The sequence below is a fragment of the Astatotilapia calliptera genome, chromosome 14, assembly GCF_964374335.1.
Source record: "Astatotilapia calliptera chromosome 14, fAstCal68.1, whole genome shotgun sequence".
NCBI classification, from domain to species: Eukaryota; Metazoa; Chordata; class Actinopteri; order Cichliformes; family Cichlidae; genus Astatotilapia; species Astatotilapia calliptera.
The window spans coordinates 4348518-4363768 of record NC_137435.1 but is presented as its reverse complement, the minus strand read 5'-3'; the positions used below and the strand labels follow the sequence as shown (position 1 = coordinate 4363768).

General features: G+C 43.1%; 1 protein-coding gene across 3 annotated transcripts in view; it reads left to right on the top strand.

The window, feature by feature from the left end:
- The window catches only part of pak1 (p21 protein (Cdc42/Rac)-activated kinase 1), a 63985-nt gene that overhangs the window by 17657 nt on the left and 31077 nt on the right, over positions 1–15251 (top strand). For 2 of the 3 annotated variants that reach the window (XM_026191690.2, XM_026191684.2), the window contains exon 2: positions 750–805. The exons of the other annotated variant lie outside the window; for it this stretch is intronic. The gene's annotated coding sequence lies outside the window, so the exon portion shown is untranslated. The remainder of the gene's footprint in view (positions 1–749; positions 806–15251) is intronic. 3 annotated transcript variants of the gene reach the window in all.

Genomic DNA, 15251 nt, shown 5'->3' with positions numbered 1-15251 from the left:
AGTATAACCTGATGTCTGCTATCTTTGATGTATCCCAGTAACAGTCAGGGCATCACTGTAAACTCTGCCACAGTACTGCAAAGTCTGAACTGAGGGGCTGAACCAAGGCCCAGAATAAGATACAAGAAATCTTCTCAGATGGAGTCCCAAGAATACAAATATGGAGCTGAAAATGAGCACAAACACTTAGACGCATACTCGTCTGAAATATTCCCACATTTAAGGTCTGAAGGCTTTTCTGGTGTAAAGTGAAAGGGCTGAAAACACAGTTAATATTGAACTACATCGTTACACTTCTTCATAAACTCAAGGTTCTTCTGCTTTTCAACAGATTGCTCATCATTTCCCACCAAACTGCTGAAAATCTTTTGCTCTAATTTCGTCTCGTTTCACGTCATTCATGTTCCTTGGTGGCATTAAAGTGCTGTCGCAGTCATTTCCTTCTCTTTCCGCTCTGTTGACTTCAGGACTGTGGAGATGAGATTGAATTTAGCGTCATAAAACACTAATAAGCCAGAAGTACTGCCGCTGCTGGCCTGCTCACCTTTTGCACCCTGATGATGAGCTCTGTCAAAGTCTGACAGCGTTGTTAGTAAGAGGATTATGAGCCGCGTGGCGGTCATTGACAGATTTAACTCTGCATTCTGAGCAGGTGGGATGAGTGAAATGACAGTTAATAAGTTGTGGCTCATTTAAAAGGACGACGTGTGATGGCCAGCGTTAACGGCGCTCTCTCTGTTTGTGTGCAGGCTGCAGGAGTCTCTGCCTTTCTGTGACAGGAGCGAGCCACACATCACATTAACAGGTAAGCGTGGCTGGTTTGAACTCTGCTGGTAGGATTTTATTGATGCCAGTGTGATTATCAGTTCTCCTCATAGATATTAGTAATTCCTGGTTGATTTTAAGCGGGGATTGGATGGATTTCCACCCCTTTAATGCTTCACAACAGGATGGATTTACGCACTCGAGGAAGCATATTTGACTGTAGGTCTCATATCATCCTGTTCTTGGCTCAGATGTGTTTTGTCCTTTTCCTCCAGCAGTGATGTGGCTGCAGTTTTCGCTTCTAAAGCATCACTCTCTCTGTTTTAGCAGCTTTCTCTCCTCTTGTGTCCAATCTTTGTTCTTTAAATCACTACAGCGTTCATATTTTAGACACAAGCAGCTCATTTTACTGTTGTCACCTTGGGCCACAGATATATTCTCAGAGACGTTTCTTCCTGTTAAAAGGGAGTTTTTACTTCCCACTGTCACCAAGTGTTTGCACACAGAGGTGTTTGATTGTTGTGGTTTTCTCTGTGCCGTTGTAGACTCTCATAAAGAACTTTGAGGTGATTGCTGTTGTGATTTGGCCGTGTAAATGCTTTGTTTTTTCAAGGTAGAGATTGAAACAGATTTTTTTCAGTCTTAACATCAGGTTTTTCCATGTTTCAGCACCAATTAGAATTACTGCCGACATTCCTGTTTCCCCAGGTGGTATCCTGGTTTGCTGTTTTTCCCGATAACGTGTGTGACTCTTACACTTTATTATGAATCACTAGAGTAGAAGCATCTGTAAGTTTTGTATGCTTTTCCATTAACCAGGCTGCCAGATTGTCTGTGAAACACAGCCTCGCACACGGTCCACACCCTAAACACAATTCCTACTGACGGAGCAAACAGAGAACACACAACCAGACTCAGGGAGTGTGTGCAGCTAATCTCTGTGCACACACACACACACTTGTGTCGGATGCTGAATGAATTACCTGCTGTCATAGCTTTTGTTTCACCATTTCAGCTCACTGTGAAGATGCAGTAAAGAGTAAGAATGTGAAATTTAAGCAAGCAGGTGGAGCCATATATGCGACTCTTTGGATAATTCGGGATACACGGATACAGCGCTTAGAGCACGGATCTGTGTGCAAGAGGTTATCAGTGGCGGTGAATGGAGCCTAACCCTGGCATGAAGAAGTGTTAACAGGAGCAGAAGCCGTTTCTTGGATCCAGCTTTTTGAAATTATTAAATCCCTGCAGCTTCTCGGGATCCATACGCGTCTCCAGATCGAGCGAGTTTGCACGTGACACAGCAGCAGTGGCTCCGTCAATTATTCGATCAATTATTCCTGAAGCTGAGAGAGAGAATCAGTCGGGTATTAATAGAAAGTCACAGTCTGCTTTCCACAGCTGAGACAGGTGAGCTGTCGCATGTTAAATCATTAGTTTCACATGTTCAGGAGTCCTGAGCTCCAAACAGCTGTCAGAGGTTTTTACTCTGAGTCAGGTCGATTTATTTAATCTATCTGCTCCCTTCGCTCCACCCGAGCCCCACTCCATCTGATATGTGAGAGTTAGCACTACCGTGTCTTCTGTTCCCTGAGTGGATGCAGTTCTGCATCTTTAGCCAGCGCTACCTGTTTGCATACCTTTAGGGTCACATGTTTGAAGCCTGCCTGTGTATACTAGTGAGACAGCAGCAGCTGAGAGAGAGCGAGTGAGAGCACACCAGGGGCCGTCCAGGTCGGGTGTCGGTCCACCTCTGCAGCACTTCTGGCTAAATTCAAACATAAAGCCGGACATTATCATTTGAAACAGAAACTGTTTCCGTAGTAACTCCCATTCTGGTGCAGGTTAGCCTGCAGGCACGATGTTCATGAGGTAGGTCATTTTTCACAAAGAAGATGTTTGAGCAGTGCATCAGTGTTTGCAGTTGTGGTTCACTGAGGGAAACCAGAGGACTTCACGTTATGTGAGTTGGCTGTAACGGGATTCTGCATTTCTGGTCTGACGGCTCCCAGCGTGCACTGCACCCTTCATTATTTATTGCATTGGCAGGGGCGGAGTTACACAGCTGGTATGTCAGGGATGGAGACAGACCCCCTGCCCCCCATCAGCACACCTGTGTGTGTGCTGTGTTTAGGTGGAGAAAAGGGGGGATGGTAATAGGGTGGGGCTACTGCGCTGATGAGAGCGAGTCGGCGGGTTTGCCATGCATTTTTTATGCACTGCATCATTCTGTGTGTGTGTGCAAGCTCTGTGTGAGTATTTGAACTATAGGCTTACAAAAAAGGGGTGGCTGAAAGGGTAACAGAGTAAAATCTTCCTGAATCTGTCCTGATACGAACTGTACTCTGTGAAGTGCAGGGCTCCTGGGTATTTTAGTGTTGTCTTGTTTTAAACGGGACCTGCTGTGTTTTCTCTATTTTCTGTCACATTTGTACTGTTGGAGTGGCAGATGTTCCTGTAAACGTACATTTGGCTGCTCTGTTTGGATCTGTATGATGTCAGTGAGAGCAGACATCCCTAATTTGGTTTTTATTTTTGAGGGGCAGCTAAACTTAAAGGGGGAGGAGCTAAAACAACTGAACTAAGCAGCTGCATCAAGGCGCAGAATGAAATAAATGGGGTTTATTTTGAACTGTTGATTATGCAAAGCTAGTCTTGTAGAGTCCTGCTTTGGGCTGAGTGATGCTCATTGCTCTTTGTGAACATATCGCTGACATAATAAGGTCTCAACTTGGTTTGGACACTGACTGAAGGGCTGCAGCCGTACTTTTCCTGGATTGGTCCCTCAGTGTGGTGACTCAGTGAAAAAGTCCTGGGATTAAATCCGGTCAAAGGAGCACCATTCATGCACAGGTTTCCTTTGAGAGGTTATTTTTCCCGCCATTAAATGCGTGCTAAAACAAAGCTAGGTTTGATTCTCCCATCACAAAGGCATTCACTTAGCGCTGGAGTTTAACCCCGTACGCTCCTCTGTGGCCTCCCGCTGCTCCTCAGACTGAGGGAGGATTAAATGTACTGAATGAATTTCCTTGTGAGGATCAGTGAAGACCGGCTTAACTTAATTGTTTAGTAATGTGTCAGAATTTGGTCTAAATGTGGTGGCGAGGTGGTGTCCAAAACCCAGACATTAGATTGGTTTACATTTTTTAAAACCAAACAAAGCAGCAAATCAAGAGAAATGTGTTTCAAATGTGACCAAAATTCATGTTTGGGGAAAGGGCTCGTTACATTTCTGGCAGCACTTCATTAATTTCTTGTTTCAGATGAAAAAAATAAGATGAAAACAGGGTGATGGATGGTAGAAGAAGAAAGCCGATAGCAGTGGAAAGATGAAGAGGGCGAAAGCAGTTCATCACACCGTGAGGGAGCAGAGCGTAAACTCTCCGAGTTTTTCCACTGAGAAATGGTTTTGTGTAAATTCTCCCAGTTTTCTGCTCGGATCTCTCTCCTGTTTGATCCTCCCCTCTTTATTTTCCTCTGACCCCCACTTCCCCCTTCCCCCTCTGTAGTGTCTCTCTTACTCCCCCCCCTCCCTGTTTTGTACTCCTTTTTTTGTCTTGCTCCTCTCTTTTCATGCTCTTTGTTGGATCCTTCAGGCTGGACACATTCCTCCCTCAATCTTCTTTTCATCCAGTCCTTTTAAAAATCTTTCTTCACAATGATTTCTTCTGTCTTACACACACACACACACACACACACACACACACACACACACACACATGTCAGGTATTCATGTCTTGGGGACATCTAATTAACACAATTCGTTCCCTAACCCTTACCCTTAACCATAACCCTGACACTAAAAGCACGTTTTGAGTCTCAAAAATGCCTTCAAACTTGTGGGGACCAGGATTTTGGTCCCTACAAAGATATGAAAACACGCTCACACACACACACACACACACACACATTCACATGATAAGTAGCTTCAAGCAGAAAACTTTCCAGGCAGATTTAACGCAGCGACGACTGAAGTGAGGAAAAAGTAGACAAGAAAAGCGTGACAAAGAGGGAGAAACTGAGGCTGTCGTCCATGCTTCTGCTATTCTTTCACGTTTGATCCTGTAAAATTACAGTATTAAAGTGAAAATTAAAGTTTACAGACATACTATAATCTGCAACAACAGTTATAACTAAAAAAAAGATTTTAGTGTCCCGTATAAATAAAATACACTTTACAGCACGATTCTGTTTGTCCACAGTTTCCTGACACTTTAATAACGTTTTTTGACTTGAAAGTCAGAGTGAACCTTTACTGCGATTTTTTGTTTGTGGTGTTGACATGTTTGATGAAGCCGTGCGAAGCAGAGAAAGATGTGAGCTGCAAAGTAAGAGAGCCTGCGAGGGACATAGAGGGAGACGACTCGCTGTGTCATTGAGTTTATTCTGTGAAAAAAGCAAACAGTAAGAGAATGGAGAGAAAACATTTGCTGTCTGTTTATAAATAGGAATGAATACACTCTCCACCCACTTTGAAACACACACACACGCACACACACACACACACACACAGCTTTGTATTGACCAGCAGAAGCTGCCTTCTTTGGACTCTAATCTACTGGACGTCACGACTGATTTATCTCCACTGCAGGGTGTGTGTGTGTGTGTGTGTGTGTGTGTGTGTGTGTGTGTGTGTGTGTGTGTGTGTGTGTGTGTGTGTGTGTGTGTGTGTGTGTGTGTGTGTGATGTATCCATCATGTTCATGCCTCACATCATGTTTTCCAGTGTGTGCACTAATATCAGTCACGGTACAGTAAAAGGTGCAGTGTGTATCTGAGGTATTGACTGAATTTATAGTGTGTGTGCATTAAGCCTCGTCATTAGAGGATGGACTTTCCACTGAAGGTGCTGCAGTGCACCCTGGGAATGCATCCGATGCTTTACGCCAGCGTTTTGAGGCTGTCTTCACTTTGGCTCTCGGAGCTTCAGCCCGGTCGTTGCCCTCTTCTTCCTCTCTCCTCATTCTGTTGCTGTATTATTAGTCAGCTGTGTCACTTCACATCTTCTATTTCATTTCCGCCAACGTGGTGCTGTGCACAGAGTCAGCCTGCATTTCTACATGAATCAGAACTGATTATTACGCAGTGCTGCTAACAGAAGTTGTGGTCATTTCCATTGGAGGAAAATCACAGCAGGCAGGATCTGTGGGCTGCGTCCGCCAATCGTAGTTCAGTTTGTCTCCACTGGTGTCAGTGTGTTTGACTTTGGGCCCAAAGATTTAATGGTAGACTGCTGGTTCCACCCTTTTGACACCAACACCAGTTTTTAAAAAAATGAAAACAATACCACTGGTGACAATTATAAATAATATGTTCATGTTGCCGTGGACGAACTCTTGGCTGACGCGTTTTCTCTGCTGCTCGCCGAGGCAGTCAAAGAGTTCTACCACAGGATGTGCAGCTCACTGCTGAGGCAGATGATTAAACACTCGGGTATTTATTCATCTCAAAATGCTTGGCAAATAGTCACAGCTGAAAGAAAGAGATGTAACTGAAGCATGTATCTGATGCGCTGTAACCTAATGCTGAAGTATCTGCACAAGGTTAAATTATTGATATGATGTGAATGAAAGTTTCATTGGGACTGACACTGACCTGAAAGGCTCTCGCTCTGCTGGAGCTACTCTGATTGCAAAGTTACCTCCTTCACAAATCATATTTGAGGAGTTCAGACCCAGACAGTTCAGATTTCTCATTAAGCAACTCACCGGCCAGCATCACCGCCGTCATCAGTCAGTCACATTCACGCACATGTCCCTCTGTCCCGTCTCTTCCCTCGTGTCTTGTAGTTTTCCAGCTCTTCCAGCTTGTAAAGCTCACAGAGTTTGCTTTGAACGGCCATTCAGTCGCAGCCGGTGAGTCGACACTGACCAGCGGCCTCTCTGATTCACACCTCTGCTATGATGTCAGACGGAGTCGGACTTCTGTCGTGCTCCTCATCCTCTTTCTTCTGCTTTGTGTTAACTGTAAACCGATTTTACCTCCACGTTCTTCTGTGACAGCAATCAATACTGCTTCATCAGTATTGATTGCTGGTAATGCATTCACAGCCAGCGCCAACGAAGACTAAAAAGTGCATTTTTCTCAAATCCATGGCTGCAGACTCCTGTTTCTTAGCTTTATCTTTAAGGCCTCTGACGGTGTGGTAGTTACTTCCTGTTTGTTCCTCCTCCAGCCGCCCACTTTTCCCATAAAACCAAACTGACCTCAGACGGTTGATCCATCAGACGGTGACTCACAGCTACAGGTATCTGCAGAACAAAGACGGGAACACATATATTTTCCTACAGTTTACACTTTAACAACCGTTTTGGACTCGTGTCAAACTCAAAGCGTGACCACAAAAGATTAAATCTTGATTATTTTAATCTGACTAATTAGCTGGCAGCTTGGTTTGCTGAGGTCTTTATGTGAAGCCAGTATGAAGGCTGTGCAGCAATATTACCAGAATATATTTATATATACAACATATAATCCAGTAAAAATAAATGGTTGAGGTTATTCAAGATCAGACAGCTGATTGAAACACCTGGTCAAAACACCTTTGTGTGAGTCAAAATCAACAGTTTAAATAATGTTTGTTTCTCTGCTGTTTCCAGTTAGTGAGAAACAGGAGTGCAGATTTCAATGATATTGTTTTAATACTGTTGCTGTGACCTGCCTGCAGCTCTAACAGGTACATGAGCTGGAGATTCTTTATTAAACAAACAGTGAACCTCCCAAAAACTTTGAACACTGTCATCAAACCTCCTCTTCTACGTGTCGAATGGTATTGATTCATCTACTAATGTCAGTTTTACTGAAGCAGAGGTGCTGCAGAGCGAGAGGAAACACACAGGGGAGAAAGTGGAACCACAGAAACCAAAATCCTCAAGTTCAGTCTCGTTCAGCTTTCCTTCCACAGTTTATTTACATGTGTGGTGTTAAGGTCAGAGATAGCAGGTCTCCCTGCTGGGGGTCTTAATGTGACCTTGTAATCCATGTCAGTATTGATTATGTAGAGCTGTGTGTGTGTGTGTGTGTGTGTGTGTGTGTGTGTGTGTGTGTGTGTGGCTAACGATCGAGGACATTCAGCTAAAGAATAATCCCCAACAACAAGGACTCCAAAGACGCTTTATGTGGCATGCCAAAACACACCCTACAAAACCCAATAAAGTCACACACACACACACACACATACAGAAACCCTCAGTTTGACTCAGAGCCTTGAGATAACTTTTATTTCAGTGTACAAACACGAGCTCAGACTGTTACTATGTTACTGACTGTTACAGGAAGCCCAAGTTTTTATTCTTTTATACCAATTACTTTCATTTTTGTTAAACTAAAATAGTAAGAAAAATGCAGACATATATCAGTGCAGAAAAAACACAAAGTGATGTTTTTTTCTGAGGAGTTAAAAAGTATACTGTATTCAGAAAATCAGAAACTTCTGGCATATCAGACTTATTATTTTTACTGTTATATCATGAAAATGTTCACCTTTGTTTTCTTTTGGTAGGTCTGCTGTCATTAATTTCCAGGTCCACACAGGCCTTTCCTTAAGTTAAACAAACACTAAAAGTGAAAGTTCATTTTTGAGGGTCCCCGATGTGCAGAAAAATGCCGTCATATGGGAGTAAAAACAGACTGAAAATGGACCAAACAGCAGTCAAGAGAACATCTTAGATCATCTATCCACAACACCAGGTTAGTCATTAATGTGTCGCTGTGTGGTTTGGTCCTTTGCTTTACAAAGCAAAAGGCTTGAGATTGATTCTCTTCTGCTCTGTTACACCGTGTGATTTTAAAAGCGTAAAGAAGTGCAGCACATGAATCTGAGGCTAGATTTTTGTCTTTGATTAGATCATTTTCCTCCCGACCTTATATGAAACTCAGATTCATCTCAGGAGTCATAGTGAACCATTTAATCTGAACTCAAAGTGACAGGACCGGTGCTCCGTGAAAACCAAGTAAAGCTGAAAACAAAATAAAAACTACAAGAACAGAAACACACGGGAGATGAAACAGACAGTTGGAGTTTTCTTTTTTATGTGTTGAACTAAATCGGATGATTACAGCTGAGTGTAACAGAAACCTTTAAGGCATGAATTATAAAATGGTTTTTTTTGCAGTGATAAACAAATAAAAACAAGTGGATATTCAGGATGTTATAAATATGTGTCTGTAAAATAACTGTCTACCAGAAAATGTCACGATCATGAGTTGAATTGTTTTATTTTGAAAGACTTCTCTGATAAAGGTCAGAGTTACGTGACAGAGAAAAAGCAGAGAGGCTGTGACGCTGGTTCGGTCTGACAGTGAGTGCAGGCGAGACCACGATCACGACCCAGTTTGTCCAGTAAAGCCTGAGCTGATCTTTTCTCGTGTCAGTCAACCTCCAAACCTCCAGAGTCTTTGAAGGGCTGGTTGATACTTGTTTAGCTGGTCATTTTCCAGCCAGTCAACTCTCTGAGGTGATTACTGGGCTCCTCCTCTTCCTCCCCCTCCTCCTTTCTTCTGAGTCTGATTCTTCCTCAGTTTTTTTTTTTTTTTTGGTATTGTAGATTTTTCACTTCATTTTGATTTTAAAGGCTGACAAAGAGTGTGTTTATTTTAAAACACAAGAAAAGCTGCAGCCTCTGCAGTATTTGACGAATGAGAATGAGTGTAGCAGTGAGCGGACATGCAGGAGGGACTTTTGGACGTGTGGGGATCGAACGGTCTGTGATTAGTGGACGGCCCGCCTCACCTCCTGAGCAGCACCTCCATCAGTCCCTGAATCACTGAAATATAAACGATCAGAGGCGGGGGGAGCGAGGAGAGACCATCTGAACGATCTCAGTGGGTAAAAGACCAAATTGATTATGGATGTTTTTTAAGTCAGCACAGATCCTCCCTCACACACACACACACACACACACACACACACACACACACACACACACACACACACACACACACACACACACACCCTGCTCCATACCGCCATCTGTGCAGCCCCGCCTCAGCATATTGCTTCAGGGCCAACTGAGGCCACAGTGTGTGTGTGTGTGTGTGTGTGTGTGTGTGCGGGGAGAGGGAGGGAGGGTGGGGTTTTGGGATGTAATGCCTTGCTTATAATAACCTGAATAATCTATGTACTCCTCACACACACACAGAGTCAGGTGGATAGTTAATCACATCCTGTGTGTGTGGATGTGTGAAGGCAGGCAGCATGGGGGAAGAGTCACCACTGAAATATTGATAATGTAAGGTAATGATCCCAAAATCTGCTTTCTCACATGAACTTTTTGCATAATCTGCCCGGGACTGAGCAGCAACTTTAAAAACCGCAGTTCCTCTAATGGCCACTTGAGGCTGGCTCCAAATTGATCAGCTTATTACGTCTTTACAATAGAAATAAAGACGCCTGCACACTGATGCACAGAACAGCTTCGGCCTCTGTCGATAGTTTCCCCCTTCATATCTGCACGGTGGGAGGATTTTATTGTAAGTCTTCTATTCTGATTTATTTAAGGCTTACAATGTAACTTTTGGGGCGTGGCTGCTTTGATTGACAGATGTTGCTCTCTGCTAAGCTCCACCTCCACTAACTGGAATCACCGGACCTCTTGACCATTTAGTTTCAGTCATCGACCAAATTATGAGACATGCAGGATATTTGTGACCCACACAGTCCTACAGACTGGGAAAAATACATATTCCACAACCTCCTGGGCGGGGGTCGCTCGAGGTCGTTATGTGTTGCAAAGAGGGTGCTGCGCCCTATTCTGATTGCTTTGTTAGTTAGTAAGGTTTATATTACAGTGCCATATACGTCTTCAGAACTAATTTCCCATGGTGACTGCCAGCAACCTCCAGCAACCACACACCACCTGGTTTGGGAAACATAGTATTATACCCCAGGTGACCATTAATTGGGACCTTAAGGCAGTATTCTCCTGAATGGTAGTTGTCACCACTCAGATAATACCACCACAACAGCGCAGATATAGGAAGAGAGGAAGTGAAACCTGGAAGCAAAGGTTTTGCTGAGTGTTAAGTTTTTTCCTCAAAGCCTCATGTTTTCAAGCTGCTCCAACACGTCCCACAGAGCTGCTTCTGTACTCGTATAGCACCTCACCAGTATTAGCTGGTAACTTCAAGCTAGTCGTTCTCCCTACAGCCAAAGTCTTTTTGGGGGGGGGGGGCAGGTGAGGTGTCACCCCCTGCTGGTCATTATAAAGAACACAGGTGTAAGGCTTGATTTTCCAGACCTGGGCGCTCTTTTACACAGTCTTTTTGTCCAAATGTGGTAACTTCAGCCTCCCAACAATTAAAGTGGTAGCTGCTCCTTTTGCAGATCTTGGATTAGCACATGTGACACCTGACATTTGTAATTTGGCAAACACCTCTATGTCAGGTAAAGTTTGGAAGGTTCATGGCTGCTGTGCGTGTGTGAAAAGTACTTAAAGTCATTTGAATGAAATATTAAACCCATGTTTTGGGGTTTGATGTGGGTTTTTTTTTGGCTAAATCGTGTTAAATGTCCCATTAAAAGAGCCCGCTGTGATTTTTCAGTATAACAGCAAAAACACATGACTGAGTTAAGGCCCTGCTGCTTCCACTCGTGTAGAACGCTTTGCTCTGTTGTCCCAAATCAGATTTTTCAGATTGGAGTCATGTTCCTTTTATCTGGATGTCTGTAAAAACTAGAGATGGCACGATACCACTTTTTTATGTCCGATACCGATATCATAAATTTGGATATCGGCCGATACCGATATGAATCCGATGTAGTGTGTTTTTTAATCAATAAAACTTTTTTTAACATCTTTCTGCATTTTGTATAAGTTCAAACTCAAGTTTAAAAAAAAAACACTAAAGCTATTCTGTTATACCTGTATGCAAAAAATACACTGCACCCAAAATATTTCATAGTTCAGCAACACTGATCAATCTAATAAACTTAAACCTGCACCATCCTCCCTATTCTGGTATTTTAAAGAGTACTTAGTGGAAATATTAAGCAACCTAGCTAATAGGGTTGCAAACTCCCAGCAAAAAAAAAAAAAATAGGGAACCACCCCCCACCTCATGATGCTTAATCGACATAATCAACTTTAATTTAATGCAGTGTGAATAAAAATGCACAGAAATCAATTGTTTTTCAAGAATAATTCAATAGATTCAACATCTTTCTTCAACAGAATTGCAGACTGCAAGATGGTATCTTCCCAAAGGAAAAAGTAGTACAGCTTACTAGGGTATATTAGACTTAACAGTTACTATATACAGTAATGGACTTCTATACATTTTACATTAGATTAAAACTTTGGGTGTAAGATTCAGATAATTATTTATTAAAAGCTAGATATTTTAAATGAGAATAAGAAAGAAAAGTATTTCTTTGTGCCCCCTTCTCCCTGTTCATGCCCTATCGGCCCCCCTGGCTAAACTTTGCTAGATCCGCCCCTGCGCTGGAATGCTTTACAAACATTCAGAGATGAACTTATACACTTGCTTCACTTCTCTCTGGGATCACTTTCTCGGAGATGAAATGCCGGATTGGTAGCGAGGCTTCAAATGCTCAACCAGACAACAAGTCTCGCATGCCACAGCTGCTCTATCACGTGAGCACACTGCTCCAACGTGCTACGGTTATGAGCTGAGTTACGCCGTGTTTTGTGAGGTGCTTTTTTGATATTTAATGGATCGGATTACATTTTTTATTTCTCTCCGATATCCGATCCAGTAATTTAGGTCAGTATCAGACCAATACCGATACGTAATATCGGATCGGTCCATCTCTAGTAAAAACCACATGGAAACTTCAGCCACATTCTAGTGGTTTGAAATCCAGCTAAAGTGGATTTTTAGAGATGTGGCTCAGTCCTGGATTCACATTAATCTGTACGTCATGTCACGTACAAAGCAGCACATCCCGACCACAGCCACCCAGCTGTGACTGCTGCGTTAAACGTGGCTGTGTAAACTGACGTACTCCGTCATTTAGGCTTTGCTCTGCTCTTACTTTGCTGTTTAGGGTTTGGAAAAATACGCCGTGGGTTATCATGCAACACCAGCGTCATTAAAGCACCCAGAATATCCAGCCTGACCACAGTCAAATAACTAAACAAGAGCAGACCGATGCTGCATACCTCTGCCAGGCCTGAATAATCCCCCCACACCACTCAGAGAAGTTAGAAACCACAGGAGGAGAGGACCCAAACTCAGCACAGTGTGGGGCAGATTAAAATCCAGATTGTCCAAACTTTAGCTGCAGGCAGTGGTCAGTCAGTGTAGGTGACATCACAGGCGAGCGGCAGGGAAACATCCAGGAAACCGTTTAAAAAGGTCAAACATGAGGTTGACTTGAGCGGGCCACTTCTGTCCTTCCAGCAGCGATACCTGCAGGGCACTCAGCATTTACTCCACTGCATTTAAGGCCAAGCTTTAGTTACTAATTATTTTAGATTCAGCTAGCAGTAATTATGGTAATTAAATGAGCTTTTTTATCGTCACTAAAAATATACAAAGGCCCTGATCTACAAGCCTGGTGTCACAGACATTGCTTGACACAGGCAACTAAATACACTAAATGTACATGCGTTTGGTTTTTTACACATTATGAGGAGTTGCCTGTGTTTTAGTGTAAAAAGTTCTGTTATCATTAAATCTTTAGTTGAAAACTTGGTTTGAAGTTAAGTTAGTCTGCAGGATATGAATATATGTCATTGCAATGTCCTCTGGAGAGATGGAAAAACGCCTCTGTGTGTGTGTGTGTGTGTGTGTGTGTGTGTGTGTGTGTGTGTGTGTGTGTGTGTGTGTGTGTGTGTGTGTGTGTGCCCCCTGCCAAGATGCAGTCTGTTATTTGGTCACGCACTCACTTCTTCCTTTCACCCACACTCTTCCTTTCGTTCTCTTTTCTTCCCCTACCTGCATCCTCTTTTTATCTGCTTTCTTCTTCTTCTTCTTTGTCTTTGTATCTCTTATTCCAGCCCACTCAGGCCCACGGTGCCCTTCGTTCATGCAGAAAAAAACCCACTATCCCCCCTCCTCTCCCCTCTCTTTTTCTCTTCGTGTTTCCTTTATTTTATATTTGGCCACGTCCTCTTCTTCTAAATTACCATCTGTCCTCTGACGAACACACTCGAACACACTCACACTGATTGCCACCTGACAAAAGACTTTAAGGTTTCTGCATAAAAGCCTTGACACGCTCTCTGCTGTTCAGACGTGATTCATAATGCTGAAGTTTTCTGCTCAGTTAGAAAAAGTGCTTCTTGCTTGGGACTATTTTCAGTAGCATAATAATCCACTTTTGTTGTTTTAATGCATTTCTCTACCGTCAGAGCAGAATATGTGGGAGTGAGTCTACTGTGTGTCTGTGTGTGTGAATTAACCTGTCACCCGGTTCAATAGTGTGGCTGATTGATGTATTTTAATATAATGGAGCTGTGTAGCACAGACTAATGGCTTTAATACACACAATACTTGTTATTGTAATATGAACAACAGGAAAAGATGGACTCTTTATATGTCTGTATATAAAACACAGAGGCAGCTTCTGGGCTGGCAAAGTGAAGTTTTCTAATGACCAGCAGGGGACGACTCCACTGGTTGGTGACCCATAAGGGGCTCTGTCCATTTTTCAGAAAATCACAGGATTGATTTTAAGTGTGCCGTATTTTCCAAAACACACGGTAATAACGACGGCCCGCTAGCATGCTCTACCAAAAACTGTGCTTTGTTGTGTATTTGACGGACGAAAGCTAAACCATTTCCACACCACTGAAGTTGCACCATTTTTACAAACCAATTCTGGTTCATCTGTTTCATTCAACGATCCGCTTTCTCCCTTCTCGTTCTCCGTCGCCGCCATGCTTTTTCCGCCATGTGCGTATGAAAACAAAGGCACTGCGCATGCACGTTTTGCCCATATTCTACATGGAAGCACCACGTTTAAATCTGGTTTAGGAGGGGCAGCCAATCCTAAAAAGGTTAGCTTAAAGGCAGTAGGAAGTGAGCTAAAACAGCTTCAGTCAGTCACAGGTTGAGCTGAGGCCCAGTATAAGAAATCAGACAAAAGATATAAGAAGGATTATTTTGCAGTCGTGCAAAACTGCTTCTCAGTCCAATAATAAAAACAAAATAAAAGACGGAAGCTGCTTTAGATAAAGAAGGAACAGAAGCGTCAGGGTGTGCTGTGCAAACCAGGGACTCTCCTGAGCTGGAAACTTCAAAGACCCAAATTATAATGGGTGTGGTTCAGACGTTTGTGTGGCTGTGTGTGTGTGAACATGAATACAGACTGTGTGGGGTAGACACTGATACATGCACATGTATCCATGCGTCCATGCATGCTGTCAAACCTGTGAAAATATGTTAAAATATACATTTGAAGTCTGGGCCTGGGGGTTCATCTCATTACCACGACGACATGATTTTGGAGTCAGCTGCAGGCAGACGAGACAGAATTTGATCTCTTTGTGGTGATGTCTCAAACCGGTTCAGACTCTTCAC